The following is a 20,488-nucleotide window of genomic DNA, read 5'->3' on the forward strand; positions in this document are numbered from 1 at the left end:
TAATTATAAGGTTATGGCTTTTGGGATGAAAAATGCACCAAGTACCTTTCAGCGGCTTGTCAACACTGTTTTGGCTGGTGTATGTGGTTGTGAAGCTTACTTAGACGACTTGGTTCTGTACAGCTCCTCATGGGCTGAACATGTTGCGTTACACGTTGGCAGGCGCCAAGCTCACTGTTAACTTGAGCAAATGTGAATTTGGTAAAACCACCATTGTGTACCTGGGAAAAGTTATTGGCAGGGGTCAAGTACGCCCAGTGGCTGTAAAGGTTGCGGCCATTTGTGACTTTCCACCTCCAATGGATCGTAAGCAATTGAGACATTTTTTTAGGAATGGCAGGTTACTATCGCTCGTTTTGCACAAACTTTGCAACTGTGGTTTCTCCTCTTACCGACCTGCTAAGTCCTAAAGTTCGGTTTGAGTGGTCTGATGCATGCCAGTGTGCGTTTGAAAATGTTAAGTCTCTGTTGATCTCATCCCCAGTGTTGGCTGCACCTGACCATTCACAACAGTTCAGTGTCGTGGTGGATGTTAGCGATGTTGGTGCGGGAGCTGTCCTCCAGCAGAAGGGTGCTGATGATGTGGAACACCCAGTGTGTTATTTTTCTAAAAAGTTTAATTCTGCACAGCTAAAGTATTCTACTATTGAAAAGGAGGCATTAGCATTCGTTCTTGCGATTCAACATTTCGAGGTGTATTTGTCCAGCTGTTATTTGATCCTTGTGTATTGCGATCATAACCCGCTCACCTTTTTGAACTCCATGCACAACTTTAATCAGCATCTCATGCGCTGGAGTTTATACTTGCAGCCATACGCCCTCGACATTAAACATGTCAGAGGTCGGGACAATGTGGTTGCTGATGCACTATCCCGGATGGGATAGGCCTGTGGGTAAAGAATGTGTTTTTGGAAAGGGTGTCTTTAGATGCACATTCTTATGGTGACAGTTCACTTTTGGGGGATGAAGTTGTTACATATATGTATATTTATGTATTTGCCTGCCCTCTAGTGGCAGGAAAAGCGTGATTTACATTTGTCCTATTTAGTAGATTCCTTACAACTGTTGACTATTATCTTGTGCTTAAAGGAAGCCAAGTTGCCACACTTCAACGGCGGAACTTGGGCGGCCGTCCCGAGATGGAGCTGCGCTCTCTTTTGTGTTTAGCCCTTTATTTTCCTGTCTAATTTCTCCTACTTGTTATCATATTTTGTCTTATTTCAATATATTCCCCTATTTGACCGAGCCGTTGTGTCATCCCTCTCTTGTGTTATGGCAGTGGCTATAACAATACCAGAAATATTTTCCAAATATAATAATTTATTCTCAGGTTGTTGGAGAAGTTGTAGTGAACTTAAAGCTCATTACACTCGTATATTTTATACTTGTAAAAAAAAAAAAAAGAACTTTTTAAGAAATCAAATATAATAAAGATACAAAATATAGTTTTGGGTATAAGATATTTATTTAGAATACTGATTGTTACAGCTTTTAAAGCAATAACAGTTTTTTTATGATTTATTTCTTAATTTTAAACGTTTTACAAACAATAAGTCACAAGAAAGGATGACATTGACAGAGAGTTACAATACAGATACCAAAACAAAACAAGGAAAAAAGAATTTTAAAAAAGTATAATAAATAAATAAATAAAATAAAAAAATATATACATATAATTTGTGATGAGAATGAAATGTATATAAATGTACACAAGCAGGCATACAGAAAAAGAAAAAGATAGACAAGTAAACCTGTACATTTATATCCCAGAATAAATCTTAAAGATTCCAGAGGGTTACAAACTAAACAACCAGTGAGTATGAATATTAACAAGGGAAGGGTTAATCAGACTGAATCCAGGCTTCCAGATTTTACTAAAAGCACTGTTAGGCCCCGTAAAGAGTATCTAATCTTCTCTAGATTCATGAAAAACAGGGCATCTTTCATCCAACGTGTGTGAGATGGTGGCTGAGGGCTCTTCCAATTTAATAAGATTACACGTCTAGCAAGCAATGTGAGAAAAGCGACAAAGTTAGAAAAGTGAGTGGACAGTGGAAGGCCACCAGGCGACACCCCAAAAAGGCCTATGACAGGTGATGGTGGTATGTCTACAGATGTAATGGCTGAGAGAGAATTAAACACTGACCCCCAGAATGAAGAAAGAGCTGGACAGGTCCAAAACATGTGGGTTAATGTGGCTGGACCTAAGTGATACCTATCACACTCTGGGTCAATGGTTGGATCAATTTGTGCTAGCGTGATTTGTGTGATTGGAAAAGATAAAAGAGCGATCAATGTGGAGGAATTAATCCAGTATAGCATGGACCATATATTCGCTGCCCAATAATAAAACGGAAAATTAGGAAGGGCAAGACCACCCAAATGCCTCGGTTTCTGCAAGACACTTTTTCAAATCTTTGAAGTCTTGCTATTCTATATGAATTGAGAAACAGCTATCTAGTGTGACAAAAAAGGACTTTGGGATAAAAATAGGGATACATTGAAAAAGATTTAGGGAGCACGTTCATCTTCACACAGTTAATTCTACCTACTAAAGACAAAGGGAGAAGAGACCAACGGTGAAAATCCTTTGTGAGACGGCTGAGCAATGGTGAAAAATTATGATGAAATAGATCTGCAAAACACTTTGTCACCTGTACGCCTAAATATTTGAAGCTATGTAAAGAGGCCTTGAATGGCATAGAAGATAGAGGAACTACAGATGCAGCATAATTAATGGGCATTAGTTTGCTTTTAGTCAAATTAAGCTTATAGCCAGAAATTAGACCAAATTCTGACAGCAAGGTAAGCACCGGAGGAATAGAGTTGACCAGGTCAGAAACAAACAACAAAAGGTCGTCCGCATATAGAGACACTTTGTGCTCCACTTCCCCCCCTGGAAACGCCTGACATCAGACTACCTCTGAGAGCAAAGGCTAATGGTTCAATAGCCAAAGCAAATAGCAGCGGGGAGAGCGGGCAACCTTGCTTTGTCCCTCTACCAAGAGGAAAAAACTTTGAATAATGATTGTTTGTGCACACACAGGCTAGGGGAGAATTGTACAGAAGTCTGATCCAAGATAGGAAGGAATCACAAATACCAAATCTCTTTAAAGTATAAAACAAATAATCCCACTCAACTCTATCGAACGCCTTTTCAGCGTCCATAGAGATAACCAACTCTGGGATCTTTTTATGGGGAGTAGAGTAAAGGATATTCAAGAGGTGTCTGACATTATGGAATGAATCCCTGTTTTTAATAAAACCAGTCTGGTCTGGTGAAATGATAGTTGGTAAGCGCGATTCCATACGACGTGCTAGTATCTTAGCTAACAGTTTCACGTCTGCACACAGTAAAGAAATTGGGCGATAATTGCTACACTGAGAAGGGTCTTTGTCTTTTTTCAAAATCAGGGAAATTATGACTTGGCGCAAGGTTTGGGGGAGAATACCAGATTTATAAGACTCGTCAAACATGTTTATTAAAAGAGGGGACAATTTATCTGAGAACGTCTTATAGAATTCTATGGGGAACCCATCAGGGCCTGGACACTTTCTGTTTTGCAGCAGGCTCAATGAGGTCTTGATTTCATCTAAAGTAAGAGGATCATTCAATTTAGAGGCTGATTCGGGGTCAATAGTGGGAATGTCAAGAGAATTTTAAAAAACTTTCAAGATGACAATCTTCAGTAGAACTTTCAGAGGTATACAAAGAGCTATAGAAATCCCTAAATTGATCATTTATGGTAAGAGGATTGATTGTGGGACCGGAAGATGTAGAAATTTGAGTAATATGATTCAGGACGGAAGATTGACGTAGTTCATGTGCAAGAAATTTACCTGGTTTGTCACCAAATTCATAATAGTTGTAACGAGATTTATGAAGAGCTTCAACTGCTTCACTTGTTGCAAGCAGATCAAATTCAGCTTTTGTTGTGAGAATTTTATTAAACAAATCTGGGCTGGGTGAAACTAACACTCTAGTTTGAAGCTCAGCCAAAGACCTAGATAAAGATGATTTCCTCTCAGCAGCCTTTTTCCTCTGGAATGCCGAAAAAGATATAATTTCTCCTCTCAAAAAGGCTTTGCATGCTTCCCATATAGTAACAGCTGAAGTATCAGGGGTGACATTTGTAGAGATAAAAAGGTTGATCCGGTCATTAATAACATTTACAAAATCTGCATTGTTAAGTAATAAAGAATTTAGATGCCAAAAAGACCTGGATGTTGCCCCACCAGGAAGCAAGAGATACCCACATCTGTCTAATGAGAGGTCTGCCCTTATATGGAGACGGTTTGGGTGTGTTTTTATGCAAATGACTAACCTCGTGCGCGCGGTCGCTCATTTATAACACTCCACATTCACTAACATCAGAGATTTCTAGTCATTGGTCTGAACTATTTCCAACAGCAAAACAGCAAACAGCTTTTAGCGAACAAACGAACAACAAAACAACTTACAATCAGCAAGCGTGTCTCTGCTGTCCCTCCTTTTCATCTGTTCAATGATAAATTCCCTCCATTTCCCACTGTTTTCTTCAATCTTCTGCAGTACTTCCTGAAACTTCCCACGTGTGTTTCATCCAGATCCTCCAGTTCATCTCCACATGTGAGCAGAATCATGATGTAAATCCAATAAACACTTGATATAATCCAGGATCTGTTGCTGGTTTGAGGAGAACTGAAGATCGAGAGACCAGAGGATCAGTCACCTGATCTTCTCACACATCTTTACTGACTCTTAACTTTACACTTTCTTTACACAGAAAGTACAATAATGCTGTGTGAAGTTGAGTGCGGAATTTAAGTTGTAAAATCTGATCTTGAGTCACTCGTGAAGGCGCGCTTGTCATTCAAACACAAGGAAGGAGAAATCACGCGAGAGCCAATGAGTTGTGATGATTCTAGAGGCGGGAAATTTTGAAATGTCTAACTAGAGCGAGATTTGAGTCAGCAGAACACGTGACTCCAAGAAACGAAGAAGCTGATCTTGCAAAACTGAACAGTTGACAGAGGAGGGTAGAGTATCCAAAAACTGTACTTAAGTTCTTATAGAAATATTTACTCAAAGTAAAAGTGGAAGTAATAATATTAATAGTTACTTGAGTAAGAGTAAAAAGAGTAAAGAGAAAAAAAAAAGAAGTTTTGTCTGCTCACCAAGGCTGCATTTATTTAATTAAAAATACAGTAAAAACTGTAATATTGTGAAATATTACAATTTAAAATAATTGTTTTCTATGTCAATATACAGTAAAGTGTAATTTATATCCTGTGATCAAAGCTGAATTTTCAGCATCATTACTCCAGTCTTCAGTGTCACATGATCCTTCAGAAATCATTCTAATATGCTGATCTGCTGCTCAAGAAACATTTAATGTGTACAATATATTTTTTAAGGATTATTTGATGAATAGAAAGTTCAAAAGAACAGCATTTATTTTAAATATAATTGTTTGTAACATTATATTTACTGTCACTTTCGATCGATTTAATGCATCCTTGCTGAATAAAATATTTATTTCTTTAATTTCTTAAAAAAAAATAAAAATTCTTACTGACCCCAAACTTTTGAACGGTAGTGTATAATGCTACAGAAGCTTTGTATTTCAGATAAATGCTGTTCTTTTGAACTTTCTATTCATCAAAGAATCCTGAAAAAAAATGACATATTCTACAAAAGTATTGTTTTGTAAAAGTAAAACTGTTTTCAACATTGATAATAATCAGAAATGTTTCTTGATCATCAAATCATCATATCAGAATGATTTCTGAAGGATCATGTGACACTGAAGACTGGAGTAATGATGCTGAAGATTCAGCTTTGATCACAGGATGAAATTAGTTTGTAAAATATTCAAATAGCAATTTGGCTTTAAATTGTAATAATATTCCACAATATTACTGTTTTTTACTGTATTTTTAATTAAATAAATGCAGCCTTGGTGAGCAGAAGAAACTTCTTGTAAAACATTAAAAATCTTAGTGGTTCCAAACTTCTGTATGTATAACATGTTATTGTTTAGATCAGTGTTGTGGGTTTTTCCAGCGGTAGAAATCGCGAATGGGGAATGCGGAGGCACCGCGATCCGACCGCAAAGGGCACTTTCACTTTCGATCACTTTTCTGTATGTTTCCTACTATGGAAGTCAATGGTGCCCCAAAGTGGCCTGGTTACAAACTTTCTTCAAAACATATTCATTTGTGCTCAACACAACAAAGAAGTTTATACAGATTTGGAAACACTTGAGGGTGAGTAAATGATGACAGCTTTTTCATTTTTGGGTCAACTATCCCTTTAAAGGTCTTTCTATGGAAATGTCCATTTTAGCCTTCATGGAAATATTACACTTGAAAAACACTTTAGGATTACACTTTATTTTGAGGTCACATACAGGCTTTTTTTTTTCTTTTTTCATAATTTGACTTCTGCTACACTCAAGAATTCAGATGTAAAGGATTGCATCGTTACTTGTTTATAACTGTTTTTCAAATACTTTCATTGTTATAGCAATGGTTGTGCAAATGAACTGACATCGTTCAATCACACTTTAAAATAAATAACACACAATCTCTTTATTTTTTTCATTATCATTATTTTTCTGTAACTGCATGTGCTGAGAAATGATATTTCATTAAACCTTTAATATTGCCAGAGAAGTATGGTAACACCAGTGACAAAAATAAGCTGTCTGTCATTCATGTGTATTAGTAAAGTTAAAGGGTAATCTAATAATATGGTATGGTCAACGTTTAAGTGATGACTGTAGTATAAGCTGATTTTACAACTCTGATATTCATGTGATATTCAAATCAAGTGGTTTATTTGGTTTAAAATCTCATGAATGTGAAGGTGGTGATGGGATCTTTTACCACACTGACACATGGGGAAAATACACAGAGTACTAAATACTTCAGCTAAATAATGTCCAAGGTACTTTTTTCAAAACAATCACTTTAGCAAAAGTGTGCACTACTTTCTGTTTATTTTGTTTGATTAAAGAATCAATTTTTGTTCAATAAATATACTGGCATGAAAATATAAAAATAATACAAATATAGAAACAAAACTATTTAGAAAGTAAAGATTCTGAAAGCATTGAAGGAGATCCCATAATAATTTAATATAGATTTACAGTAGTAACAATAAATACATTTTATTATGATTATTTTTTTTAAATATGATGGTTTGATTATAAATATGGTGATTATCTCTAAGGTTTGATTAATGATATCTGAATATAATCATGTAAACAAATAAGGTCAGCCAGCTGTTTATTATCATGTTAATTATTGTGCTTTTTACCCCAAACACCAAACTTTTACATATTCTTCCATTATTGAAAAACTGTTGCTTTAATTAACTTGAGCAAAACGGAAAAAAAAAAAACATTAAGAAAACGTTTGTCTCAAAAAATAGACAATGATTATAGCGATTCTCATTTGCTACTTAAATCTAACAATAAAAAACATCAGAATCATATTTGCTGTCCACGATCACATCAAGATCATACACATTTCCACATTCATCTTGAAAAGCGGATGTTTAGAAAAGTGTTATGGCAAGTTTTTCTGCCATCTAGTGGTTCTGAGATGTTGCCCCACCAGGAAGCAAGAGATACCCACATCTGTCTAATGAGAGGTCTGCCCTTATATGGAGATGGTTTGGGCGTGTTTTATGCAAATGACTAACCTTGTGCACGCGGCCGCTCATTTATAACACTCCACATTCACTAACTTCAGAGATTTCTAGTCATTGGTCTGAACTATTTCCAACAGAAAAATAGCAAACAACTTACAATCAGCAAGCGTGCCCAGGTGAAAAATAATTATATTAAAAATATACTTTAATAAAGTGTACTAAGTATATTTTCTACATTTTGTACTATTTTCGTCAAATCCAAGTATAGTTAAGTGTATTCAATTATGTATTAACTTCAACTTAACATCTATTTAACTACACTTCTAGTGTAAATAGTATACTAAAATGGAACAACTTTTTTAAAACTTCAAGTGCACTAAAATACACTAATGAAAATCAAGATTCATGAGCAATTAAGCACACTTACAGTACAATTGCATTGTATTTTCATTCTAATGGAAATACACTTAAAAAGGCATTGCAGTGCAAATTATAGTTGTGTTTAAGTACATTTTGTGCATACTGCTATCATACTTATAATTACTATAAACAGTTAATTTAGTATGCCTCTGTAACATTTCAAGTGATCTACAAATGCACTTCCTAACTATATTTAGTGCTTTTAAAGTGTCCCACTATGACAATAATAATGTTTTTGAAGTGAAGTTCAACTACAACCTAAACATCATAAACACGCACTTTCAGTGCAATGTTATTATAGTGTAAGGTAGAAACAAATTGAAAGTACATTTCATTTGTAATTTTATCCCCATTTTGTTATACTTAAGCATGAATGTTGTTATTACACTACAAGTGTATTACATTACAATTCAGTTCAAGTACATTAAATCAACAGATTACAAATTGCATTTCAGAAAAGGATCTTTATTATTAACACAAAAGTAACACACAAAAGCAGATATTGGCAAAAGGAGGAACCTTGAACAGTCGACTTTCTCTGAAATGCCGGGAACAGAACAATGGCAAACAACTTACTACATATGCATATCTACAGGTGCTGGTCATATAATTAGAATATCGTGAAAAATTTCATTTTTTCATTGTAAATTATTTAAAAAAATGAAACTTTAATTTATACTAGATTCCCTACATGTAAAGTAAAACATTTCAAAAGTTTTTTTTTTTTTTTTTTTTTTTTTAATTTGTTGATTAGAGCGTACAGCTCATGAAAGTCCAAAATCCAGTATCTCAAAATATTAGAATATTTACTTTTGAGTTTCATTAAATGACCATCCCTACAGTATAAATTCCGGGTATCTCTTGTTCTTTGAAACCACACTAATGGGGAAGACTGCTGACTTGGCAATGGTCCAGGAGACAATCATTGACACCCTCCACAAAGAGAGTACGTCACAGATGGTCATTACTGAATGTGGTGGCTGTTTACAGAGTGATGTATCAAAGCATATTAAATGCAAAGTTGACTAGAAGGAAGAAATTGGGTAGGCAAAGGTGCACAAGCAACAGGGATGACCACAAGCTTGAGAATACTGTCAAGTAAAGCCGATTCAAACACTTGGGAGAGCTTCACAATGAGTCAAATGAAGCCGGAGTCAGCGCATCAAGAGTCACCACATTCAGACATCTTCAGGAGAAGGACTACCAAGCCACTTCTGAAACAGAAACAACGTCAGAAGCATCTTACCTGGGCTAAGGAGAAAAAGAACTGGACAGTGAACAGTGGTCGAAAGTCCTCTTTTCAGATAAAAGTAAATTTTGCATTTCATGTTGAAATCATGGTCCCAGAGTCTGAAGGAAGACTGGAGAGGCACAGAATCCAAGCTGCTTGAAGTCTAGTGTGAAGTTTCTGAAGTTAGTAATGATTTGGGGGGGCTGTGACGTCTGCTGGTGTTGGTCCATTGTGTTTTATCAAGTGCAAAGTCAATGCAGCCATCTTCCAGGAGATTTTGGAGCACTTTATGCTTCCATCTGCTGATAAGCTTTATGGAGATGCTGATTTCCTTTTCCAGCAGGACTTTAGCACCTGCCCACAGTGCAAAAACCACTTTCAAGTGGTTTGCTGACCATGATATTACTGTGTTTTATTGGCCAACCAACATGCCTGACCCCTGAATCTATGGGATATTTTCAAGAGAAAGATGAGAAACAGTCGATCCAACAATATACAGATGATCTGAAGGCTCAATAGTGCCTCAGCAGTGCCACAGGCTGATCACTTCCATGCCACACTTCACTGATGCTGTAATTTGTGCTAGGAGCAAGTCATTTGCTGTAATATGTGCTGCCGACCAAGTATTGAGTGTACAAATGAACATACTTTAAAGAACTTGAACTTTTCTGTTTTGAAAATCCATTTTTTGATTGATCTTAGAAAATATTCTAATATTTTGAGATACAGGATTTTGGACTTTCATGAGCTGTACGCTCTAATCAACAAATTTAAAAAAAAAAAAAACTTTTGAAATGTTTTACTTTACATGTAGGGAATCTAGAATATATGAAAGTTTCATTTTTAAAAATAATTTACAATAAAAAAATTAACTTTTTCACGATATTCTAATTATATGACCAGCACCTGTAGCTCTGACTTGAGTTACTAGAGGCCTTTTAGCTCTCATTGTTGCACTTCCTCCGTAGAAGGGCCCGGATCTCTGCCACCTCGGTGTTGGGGAATCGCTCCCTCACTGCATCTGTGAAAACAGGAATGAGACATAGGGATGAATTAAAACAGGATAGACAATGTATAACATTGAAATACAATCATTGATTATAATGGATTTGTCAATCAATCATGACAATGGATTTGGATTCATAACTATGACATTACTGTACCTAAAATTGCGTTGTTTTTTTCTGGCTCAAGCTGCTCCTTCAGCTCGCCTTTTTTTCCTTTCCCTGTGAGGGTTGCCTATAAATGCAATATGTCACTTGTGGTCACAGTATTGGTACCTGCGCCAATTTGCCAGAGGCCTTGTAGTTATATCCGTACCAGGGCTGGGATGAACAAAGTTTCACGTGGAGCATTCTGAGATATTTTTTTTGCTGAATTACCACGGAGTGTAAGTTATGCTAAAAAATAAACTGCCGGGATAATCACACAGCGCTTGCCATAGGCTACACGTCCAATAATGACATGTCCGATTCGCGAACTAATGACTCATTTGAACTGATTCACTTAAATGAATGGTTAAAACAACTGATCTGTCCAACACTGAACTCATGAGACGTCTGAATCGGTGTATAACAAATTGGTACACTTTACAATAATGTTCCATTTATTAAATTCTAGTTACCTACATTAGTATTTTGTGAGTGAGTGGCAGAGTGTACTACTATACGTTGTTGTTATTTTTATGTGAATGAAGAATTAAAAGATGCACTTTTTTCAGTAAGCTATGCGTTTTCAACAAATGTTAAATTCTGTTGGTTCAGGAAGGACACCATGACAGGCTGCTGGCTCCCACTGTCGCTGTTAATTTTTATTTATTTTTTGTTGGAAAAGCACTCTCTGTGTTAGCTTAAAGCCCTCAAGTTTACATTGGTTACTGTATTCTTTCAATTGCTCTAAACAAGTATTTTGGGTGACCTTTTTTTTTTTTTTAATTGAATGTTAGACATCAATTTGTTGTTATTTTCATCTGAAAGAAGAATTACAAGATGCACTTTTTTTTTAGTAAGCTAGGCCTATGTGTTTAAGGCTTCAAGGTTTTATCGAACGCTACCTCTGACTAAGAATGCATTACTTTGCACTTGTATAGTCTTTTATTTTGGACTTTTTATAAATTGGTATTAGTCAATTAATGGGGAGATTATCGATAATCGAATCAAACCGAAATAGAATCGGACTGAAAAAAAAAAACAAAAACAAAAAAAAGGAGTCCTTAGATTAATCGATGCACCGAAAAATAATCGCTAAATTAATCGTAAAAAAAAAAAAAAAGATCGTTTATCCCAGCCCTAATCCGTACCAACCCACTGTCACTTTTACCATATTGCTTAATCAGTGAAATTTAAACAAGAAGTATTAACAGTAGTCAATGACGGCAAAAATGGCAGAGTTAAGTGGATTTTCAAATTTGTAATCTGGGAAGTCAGGTCTGTATTCCAAGACATAACGTGAACATGCATGTTCTTCAAATTAAAGGGTTAGTTCACCCAAATAGCAAAATTATGTCATTAATAACTTACCCTCATGTTGTTCCAAACCCGTAAGACCTCCGTTTATCTTTGGAACAAAGTTTAAGATATTTTAGATTTAGTCCGAGAGCTCTCTGTGTGTCCAGAAAGGTAAGAAAAACATCATCAAAGTAGTCCATGTGACATCAGAGGGTCAGTTAGAATTTTTTGAAGCATCGAAAATACATTTTGGTCCAAAAATAGCAAAAACTACGACTTTATTCAGCATTGTCTTCTTTTCCGTGTCTGTTGTGAGAGAGAGTTCAAAACAAAGCAGTTTGTGATATCCGGTTCGCGAACGAATCATTCGATGTAACCGGATCTTTTTGAACCAGTTCAACAAATCGAACTGAATCGCTTTAAACGGTTCGCGTCTCCAATACGCATTAATCCACAAATGACTTAAGCTGTTAACTTTTTTAATGTGGCTGACAGTCCCTCTGAGTTCAAACAAACCAATATCCCCGAGTAATTCATGTACTCAACCAGTACGCTGACTGAACTGCTGTGAAGAGAGAACTGAAGATGAACACCGAGCCGAGCCAGATAACGAACAACAGACTGACTCTAAGATTACACTACAGATGAAGTGAAATCAGTGTACACTTTAATAAATTATACTTTGTATTACAAATAAGCGTACTTACTAAAAGTACACTAAATTACCACTATACATTTTTGTATTTTAACATATTTTATGAGAGTACTCTGATATGCCACTAAAAATACACTTATTTTAGAGTGTACTGTATAAAGTGTACAGAAGTCACACTTCTAATGAAGTGAGAACATAGTACACTTTTAAAAAAGTATACTAACAATTAATTTCCAAAAAATATATACTTCCCATAAGTACACTGAATTGCCACTCTAAGTATGTGTAACGGACGCGCTCTGTCTTTAACAGTTGGTTAGGTTGGATGCACGTCCCTTAACCCTTGTATATTCTGCGTTGTGTTCTTGTTGTGTTGAATGAAGGAAAGACACAGACCACGACCAACTGTACTGCTGGTTTCTCTTTTAATGGAGGCGAACAGCAAATTCGTTTCCTCTCAGCAAACCTGGTGCAAACTGTACAATTCAACAAAAAAATACATAAGGCTCTGTCACATGCAGTCTCCTCCACACAATACACAGGTCTCAAGCTCCTCCTCTCAGCTAGTCTGGCGCAAACTGCATATACATATACTGATAAAACTTTTACTATTATCAGCAAAAATACTTTTAAATAAAAATGTGAAAATGAACTAAATAAATTATAAAATGCTCAATGTAATTGACAACATGAATTTCTTTTACATATGCAATCAATGTAAACACTATGCCAGACAAATTATCATGAACATTATACACATACCTGTACAATTCAACAAAAAAATACATAAGGCTCTGTCACATGCAGTCTCCTCCACACAATACACAGGTCTCAAGCTCCTGTTAGCAGATAAACATACAGAAAATCCTGTAGACTAGCACGTGGAAACATGTCTACTTTAAAGCTTGCAAAAAGTCTGTTTACAAGTTTTACGTTCAATTGACACTAACTGCATGTTCGCAACCTCAAAACTAACATTTATACATGCATAAAACAAGGTTTGTGTCGTACAAAAACCGAAATAAATGTTTAAAACTGACGAGCAAAATAATACATTACCTCCTCTCAGCTAGTCTGGCGCAAACTGAAGGAAGCGCGTGAATGACGCCACAAAGCCTGCGACACTCTTAAAGTGACAGTACAGGTATTAACACTATGTCTGAATACAACATCCAGCCATAAACATTGGCAACAGAACACATCTTAAATGTATAGGAAACAATGTTCATCAGGATTTGGTGACATTTCAACCGTAAAAGTAAAGATATAATTTCAACCTGGTTACATTCACCCCTCCTGAAATTCACCAACATCCTGATAAAGTGGAGTCTCGGGACTGTAAAGAACATATAATACGTCTGCTACTGACACAATCTGGCCCAAATGAAAATAGATAGACCTAGTCCACAGTCAACTTAGAAGTCACCTCACATACAAGGTTCAGGGAAAAAAAAGGTTGATCAGGTCTCTGAATCCCCTTAGCTCAATGCGACGCCTGATACGCCACACAACACTTGGCCCCCCCAAAAAAATTGTCCCACAGACATTCGTAAGTATCAATGCTCATAACACAGTCCAAAAAATATATATATATATAACATAACCAATATATATCAGGAATCATCTCTGCAAAACAAAGAGAGATTAGCTATGGCTCCCAAAGAAAATGTTTGAACCCCTCAGAAATGGTTTCTGAACCATGGATTCTATTAATCTGTTCACTGATTTCACTACTCTCCCTGCACGTGTTCTAACAAGACCATCAGCTGCGGTCTGTGCGTGCGGATCAGTGTGAACCAATGCATCAGCATGTGGTGAGTGTGAAATATCTGATTGTGGTGCAGGCGAAATGGATGGGTTATCAGTAATGGCACCAACAGGACTTTGCACTGAACTAGACTGGTCCAGCTCTTCTGAATCAATTGACTCAGATTCAAGTGGGACTTCAGGGGACAAAACTGCAAGAATCTCACCATCTCTGGAATTTGACAGGTTCTGTGCACTGTCATCTTGAGTCAATAACATAGACACTGAGGCTCTATCATCATCACAGTCACAGTCTTCCTGAACAGACTCCTCGCTGACCAAAGACTGATCATTTGCATGGGTATCCTGGCTCTCATCCATCCTAGAGAGTGGCAAGAAGTTGACCTCCAACAAAAGATTCCTGTGCACAACTCTCGTGCGTCCCTCTGCATTCTGTATTTTATAGACATGGATATTGGGATTTGCACCAACAACTGTGTACACTCCATCCTCCCATTTGTCGGCCAACTTCCTCTTCCCTCGTTCACCTCTATTTGCTACTAAAACACGATCTCCCACAGAGAGGTAGGTACCCTTGACGCGTTTGTTGTACTGCCGGGCCTGGTGCTGTTGCTCAGTAGACGAATGTTTCTGGGCGATTTCCATAGCACTTTTGAGGCAAGAAAGCAGGGACTTGGCATAAGAGTCATAGTCAACAATCCCTGGGTTATTCAAAACCTGCTTAAACATAATATCCACCGGCAATCTAGGCACACGGCCAAACATCAAGAAGAAGTGAGCGTAACCCGTAGTCTCATGAACGGTGGCGTTATAGGCAAACGTGATGGTCTGAATTTGTTGTGGCCACTGTTGTTTTTCCTTAAGGGGAAGGGTACGGAGCATATTACCCAAAGTGCGATTAAATCGCTCTGTTCCCCCATTGCCCATGGGGTGGTAGGCTGTCGTATGGGATTTTGCCACACCGGCCAGACGAAGAAGCTCTGCAATCAAGTTGCTCTCGAAATTGGTGCCCTGATCAGAATGTATTCTCTCAGGGAAACCGTAAACACAGAACACATTGTCCCAGAGCTTCTTGGCGACTTGCTTTGCCGTCTGATTGGCACAAGGGAATGCATGGGCAAGTTTGGTGAAATGGTCAGTGACCACTAGGACATCCACAGAACGCTGCTTACTGTCCTCCGCCGACCAAAAATCCATGCAAACTAACTCCATCGGGGCAGAGCTCTTGATGCTTTCTAGGGGCGCACGAGCAGCAGGTTCCGGCGACTTCCCAAACACACACCTCTGACAGCATCTGACATGTGCCCTAACATCCCTCTCCATATCAGGCCAGTAAAAACGCTGTCTTGCCAGTGAGAGAGTACGGTCCTGACCTTGATGACCTGCCAGATCATGTATGCCCAACAATGTTTTTTTCTTGAGACTCAGAGGCAACACATATTGAGATCTTCTCTGTTTGGACACGGGATCTCTCGTCACTCGATACAACATCCCATCATGGACTTCCAACTTGTCCCATTGCTTGAACAATCTGAGGACCTTCGAATCAGCACCATGCCTTTCCCGCCTAGAGGGTCGCTTCCTGGCTGCAACAAACGGTAACACCTTAGAAATGCTGGGGTCTTGCTCTTGACTCAGCTGCAGCTCCTGAGCGGAGAACATGGGCGTAACATCCTGACCACTCGACAGCTGTTGGACGTGTTGGGTCAGATAGAGTGCCCTGGATTCTGCTGCATCAATCCAGTCACCGTGGGCCTGACAAAGAGCTCTGATCTCGGCAGAATCACACGCCACCTTGAACATTTGATGGTCCCCAGATCTGTAGCTTTGAGACTGGCAGCTGACTCTGAAAGCATCCTGCACAGAATCCTCCTCTATCCCATTAGCTTCATGAATCAGGGTGGGATATGGTTCCTTCAGCAGCCTCTGACAAATGGGCTTCGCGAAGAGGTCGCGACTCAAAGCATCAGCCACCACATTTCTTTTCCCAGGCAGGTGTTTGAGATCAAATGAGTAAGACGCAAGCTTAGAGACCCAGCGGATTTCACATGCGTCAAGCTTTGGCTTTGTTAGAAGGTAGGTTAGTGGATTATTATCCGTCCAAACTGTGAAGCTACGGCCTTTTAGCCAGTGGCTAAACTTTTCACAGACACTCCACTTCAAAGCCATGAACTCCAGTCGATGAGCTGGATACTTCTGTTGTGACGCACTAAGTGTCTTGCTTGCGAAAGCAACTGGTCTGGCCTTGGACTCTCCTCGTGGCACTTGAGAAAGCACTGCCCCAAGTCCGTTCAACGAAGCATCGACTGACAGAATAAATGGCTCGTCAAAGTCTGGATGAGCCAGCACAACACATCCCAACAGCATGGTCTTCAACCGGTCAAAAGCGATTCCACATTCCGCTGACCAGTCTGCAGGAGTAAGCTTGCGATAGGCACCTAGGGGCTTCTTATCTCTAGCTGACCGTCCCCGCCTCTTCTGTCCAGCCGTAAGTGCAAACAAAGGCTTCGCAATGGACGAACAGTTTGGGATGAAATGCTGGTAGTAAAATACCATGCCAAGGAAGGATTTGATTCTCCGAACAGAAGGCGTGCACTCATCGTTCTCCATGAGGTCTTGTACTGTCATCTTGGTGATGACCTCCACTTTGGCAGGATCGACAGCCACACCCTCGCCATTAATGACGTGTCCAAGGAATCTGACTTGTTCTCGAAGCAGATAGCACTTCTTCGGAGCCAGTTTCAAGTTATTCTCCCGCAACCTCTGGAACACAGTACGGAGCCTGGACAGGGCCTCATCCTCTGACGATGCAAAGACGAGAAGATCGTCAAGATAACACAGGAGTTTTGTGAAGTTCATGTCTCCAAAAATCCCAATCATCATCCTCATGAAGGATGCTGGGCTGTTACACAGTCCCTGTGGCATGCGATTATATTCATGCAGTCCAAGGGGGGTTGTGAAAGCTGTGTACTTCTTGTCGTCTTCGTGCATTGGGATATTGAAGAAGCCAGAAGTGAGGTCCATCGTACTAAAGAGGCAATTGCCACCAAGAGCAGCCAGGCAGTCCGACTGGTGCGGCAAGGGATGGGCGTCCTTTAAGGTCCGGGCATTCAGCCACCTGAAGTCAGTGCAAATCCGCAGCCCACCGTCTTTCTTCCACACCATCACCAGTGGCGAAGCATACTCGCTTGAGGACTTCCTGATAATCCCCTTTTCCTCCATATCAGTGAGAACCTGCCTCAACTTCTGATAGTGGGCAGGAGGGACTCTCCTGTACGGCAAGCGGAAAGGGCGATCGTCGGTGAGATGAATGCGGTGTGTGTATCCCTTGACCTCACCACAGTCCAATGAGTGCTTGGAGAAGATGTCTTGGTATTCAATTAATAGCTGTGTGAGCCTAGACTTACAGTCTTTACTAACCTGACATGCGTCTATGTCAACATCACTTAAGCCCAACTCTAACAGGCTTTTAGCCAACTGACCAGCTGAATAAGCACTGGGCAATGTGTCAAGTTTCTGTTGCGGTATGTCATGTACTTGTTTCTCCGTATGAGATTGCTGTATCTCAATGTCAGGTTGTTTGTTGTGTGCATCTGGTTGTTTTTTTTCTGAAGCCACATGTAGACCCTGAGAAGCAGCTAGATCCTCGATTGCCAAGCATGGAAACACATCAGCCAATTTGCAATTTCTCTTCAGTGTGAGAGCTTTGTCAGATGGGTTAACAACTGTCATTGGTACCCATCTATCACCCCAGAGAGGTGTGACAAGACGGCCCACTAGAACACCTCGTGGCATGGCTTTGGAGTTGGTTGGTTCTACGACAACAGTGCTTCCAGGTGACATCGGCACGCTAGCAGGGAGTCTACCCCAAACCAAGTGTTCATGCCTGGGTAGAAGTATCACTGATTGGGTGAGCTTGACAGTGCCTATTTTGTCAGGAACCTCACTCCCTCTCCAGCGCTCGACATTGGTGAACATTGACAAAAACTGTTCAACATTGGGATCAGACTGATACTCCGGTCTGGAAGCTATGTTCCAATAATCATTATCACCCTTCAGAACACGAATCACATGTTTGATGACATTCGAGCCCAATATGAGATCGTCATGCTGCCCAGGCACAACCAAGGTAGGTACAACACAGTGAGCGTCATAAAGCTGGATCTCCAAGTCATAAAAACCCTCAGGTTGAGTCTGCAGACCACCACAGCCAATCAAAACGATATTTTCTTCAGGGTGCTGCTTCTTGGGCAAAACACCAGCAGCGCTGAGTTTCTCTACCGCATGTTCGCTGATGCTACATGCCATAGAGCCGGAGTCCAACATGCCTTTAAGCTGCACACTGTGATTGACAAGGACAGTAGCATAAAACAACTCACTGAATGCTTCGATCTTCTGTGTGGCTTGAATGACTATTCGGGTCCCCTCAGGTGCTTTGGCACAACAGTCCTCATATAAGCGAGCAGGGTCGTGTGTATCAAAGAGGGATTCATTTACAATACCCACACCGCCCCTCCCAGGGTGTGGGTTTTCTAGTTTAACTGTTGATCCGGTCCACCAGCGCTGTTGGCGGATTGAGAGCGGCGCTGGTTGGTCTGATCAGGACAGTCCCTCTTCCAGTGACCAGGTGATAAGCACTTTAAACACCTGTTCTCTCGCTTGCAGTGAGACAATGTTGAATGATCAGAAGCCCTGCATACCCTGCATACCTTTTGAAAAGAGTGAGGGACTGCAGCTTGAGCTCTGGGGTTAGCTGGCACTTGTGTATGCTGTGTAACCAGTCGGTCTAACAAGTTCACCAAACTCCTCATGCAGACATTGTCAACACTCGCAGTAGTCATGGGCACCAGAGATGGCACAGATGGTACAGTGGTGTTTGAGGCTGGTGTATTTTCAGCCATAGGCACATGACACTGTGAAAGGACTTTGTGCTCTACTGTGCTCACCTTAAGCGGCTTAACAGTTGCAGCTTGAGTTTTCTGTCCCTGCATGTGCTCATCAAGCCTCTCTTGGATCTCACATGCCGACCATTTCTCAGCAGACTTGAACTTGAAAACACTTGCAAGAGACGGGTCTGGGCAGTATTTGATGAACATCATACTGACTTCATGGCCCGGGTCATCAATGCCACGGCCTTGCCTTTTCAGATACTCATCCACTACATCAACTGTTTTGTTTAGCCGTATCCAGTATTCCATAGCATCTTCACCTGGCATGGGCAATGTATTGTAGAAATCTGCTAAAGGCATGTTTGAGTAAGTCAGTTCGCTGAAGTGTTGTCTCAGAATGTCAAAAATTACATGGGGATTTGCAGTATGGTTAATAGATGTGTCGTTACGCAGCTTTATCCTCACCACATCCCCTGCTTTGCCCATCAACTTTGCCAGGACTTCTTGTGAATGCTCAACCACTGGAATAGCTTGTTTCTTCAAATACAGAGTCATAAGATTTTCCCACTCATGAACTGTGAATTTGTCTGAGCTATCACCCCTGAATATAGGAGGCTCTCTTACGTCTGACTGCATAACAACCTTGACGTTAGGCAATGTCATCCCAGAGGGCTGTACAGGAGTACTGGTGTTATGTGCGCACCTGTCAGATTTTAGCTTGGCTGTAATGGATTCACCTAGCTTCTCAGCTAACTGTGTAATGAGTGAGCCTAAGTCTGGATTCTGCTCGACTTGGCTTGGCATGGCACGATCTACATAACGTGTAGAGGTAAGCCGTGGGTGTGTAACGCTGTGACACTAGGCCCTGGTGTTCTGGACTCTAAGGGTCGAAAGAACAAACCCCTCCCCACACCAAACTGGTCCTCCATATAGTCACCCTCAGCATTATCAATTTCACCCTCTGCAAAATATGTGTAACCCTCTGCCATATTTCAGTCACTCCATACACAGAAAAGAACTATGAGAGTAAAAAAAATATAGTCGATAAAATAAATCTAAATCATTAAATCTAAATGACCAAACTGGAAGAGCATCAAAAAAAAAAAAAAAAAAAATCTAGATAATCACATCAATCAGCAATCAATTGCACATCAGTAAAGCACTCTCTTAAATGCTGTTATATTGAAGACAAAGAAAATAAATATCAGGTTGCAGTCCAAGGAAATACCTGACCACGGTAAGAGGCGAGTGAATGCAACTTCCCACGGCGAACGAGCTGACGTCGATCTTCAGACTAATCCTTGAAAGGTCACGGCACCATTGTAACGGACGCGCTCTGTCTTTAACAGTTGGTTAGGTTGGATGCACGTCCCTTAACCCTTGTATATTCTGCGTTGTGTTCTTGTTGTGTTGAATGAAGGAAAGACACAGACCACGACC

The 20,488-nt window shown here is 39.7% G+C and overlaps 1 long non-coding RNA gene across 1 annotated transcript; it reads right to left on the minus strand.

Annotated features, from left to right (window-relative positions):
- Positions 1–10,142: 10,142 nt before the first annotated feature.
- Positions 10,143–11,866, minus strand: LOC125250157. The gene is made up of 3 exons (XR_007180738.1): positions 11,810–11,866; positions 10,454–10,529; positions 10,143–10,311 (listed from the first exon to the last, which is right to left on the minus strand). It is a non-coding gene; the product is annotated as an uncharacterized LOC125250157 (long non-coding RNA).
- Positions 11,867–20,488: the final 8,622 nt, after the last annotated feature.

The sequence above is a fragment of the Megalobrama amblycephala genome, linkage group LG1 (assembly GCF_018812025.1).
Source record: "Megalobrama amblycephala isolate DHTTF-2021 linkage group LG1, ASM1881202v1, whole genome shotgun sequence".
Taxonomy (NCBI): domain Eukaryota; kingdom Metazoa; phylum Chordata; class Actinopteri; order Cypriniformes; family Xenocyprididae; genus Megalobrama; species Megalobrama amblycephala.